Below are 1,719 nucleotides of genomic sequence, written 5' to 3'. Positions count from 1 at the left end.
CTTTTGAGGGTCTAGAAATGTCCTAGAACATGAATCATCTACATACTAGATTAGAGTGGAAACTCTAGGAAATTTAGATCAGCTTTTAATATCTGGGAGAAATAGGTGGGACTTTCTGTATATCCCTGGGGCATTACAGTCCTAATAAACTGTTGATCTTCCCAGGTGAGGTGCCAGCCTAAGACATGACTTCCCACCATAAACTGATTTTTAATGAAAAAATGTTAACTTCAGACCATTCTTTGTGGTTACTTTAGGTCTCTGAGTTTGCAAGGCTGCCATGCAGGCCCCTCCTTGAGCTCGTCAGGTTGGCATGTGGTCCCTTTTGATTCACACTCTCAATATTTGTAATTCAATAGAATCAGTATCTAGATGGTTATTATTATTATTATTATTATTAGTTAATCCTCAACTGAGGATATTTTTCCATTGATTTTTAGAGAGAATGGAAGGGAAGGGAAGAGACAGAGAGAGGGAAACATTGATGTGAAAGAGACACATTGAATGGTTGCCTCCTGCATGTGTGCCAACCAAGCCAGGCATCAAGCCAGCAACTGAGGTATGTGTCCATGACCAGAATCAACCCCGAGACCCCTCAGTAACAGGGCTGATGCTCTATCTGCTGAGCCAAACTGGCTAGGGATAGATGGTTTTTTAATGTATTCTTTGAAAATTGTTTCATGTAAAATAAATGTTAATGAATTACAAAAAATTTTCCTTTTTTTAAAGGAGTAATTCCATTCTATGTTTATACATCTTGTTATTCCATTCATCAATCAATGGACACTTGGGTTGCTTTCATCTCTTGGCTATTGTGAATAATGCTACTGCAAACATGGGTGTACAAATCTCTCTTCAAGTCCCTGCTTTCAATTCTTTAGAGTATATATCCAGAAGCGGAATTGCTGGATCGTAGGGTAATTCTATGTTTAGTTTTTGAAGGAACTGCCATGCTTTTTTGTTGGATAGTCTCAAGCTAATGGCTAGAAAGGCCTGGGGCACTCACCTGGCCCCATCCTACCTGCACTGAGCCCCCCAGACTGTTCCCTAATCAGAGCCAATGTGGTGACAAAACCGCCCTTGTGGTTCTTATTGTGATTGCAAGATGCACCTCAGTAGCAATCATCAGGGCACCTTGAAGGCACAGGTTTATTACTGACAAGTCCTGGAGGCCACACAGCAAGGTTGAGAGAGAGAGAGAGAGAGAGAAATCAGGGACTAAGGTTCTGCCTTTATTGGGGTCCAAGGCAGGCTGGTTAGGTGGGAATTAGGGTGCAGGAAGGTAAAAGCGGGGTCATTCATAAGGTCAGTTATCTAGGGTACCCAAAGCTTTCTACAAGGGGAACTTAATGGGTGGGGGGAGTCTGGGTGCTTGTCGAACTGTTTAGCTAGAAGCTGTGACATGGCTGGCAATACGTTTACAGGACATGGATTATCTTTGAAAACCAGAAAAGCTAACACCAGGCACTTACACTGCATTGTGCATAGCAGCCCCTCCCCATTTCACACGCCCCCTAACAGTGCACGAGCACTGCTGCTATGCGTCCTCTCCAACACTTGTCATTTTCTGCTCTTTTTATAGTGGCCACCTAATGCGTGTGAAGTGGCAGACTCACATTCCGAAGAGCTCTCCAGGTCTACAGAGCAGAGAACACAGACAGCCTTGATCAATGTCTGGATTTTGGATACAGAGCTCTGAGAAGGAACTTTGCCTGGGGC

The sequence above is a fragment of the Myotis lucifugus genome, unplaced genomic scaffold (genome assembly GCF_000147115.1).
Source record: "Myotis lucifugus unplaced genomic scaffold, Myoluc2.0 scaffold_1405, whole genome shotgun sequence".
Lineage (NCBI taxonomy): Eukaryota > Metazoa > Chordata > Mammalia > Chiroptera > Vespertilionidae > Myotis > Myotis lucifugus.
The sequence above is the reverse complement of the archived record's forward strand: the minus strand, read 5'-3'. Positions refer to the sequence as shown.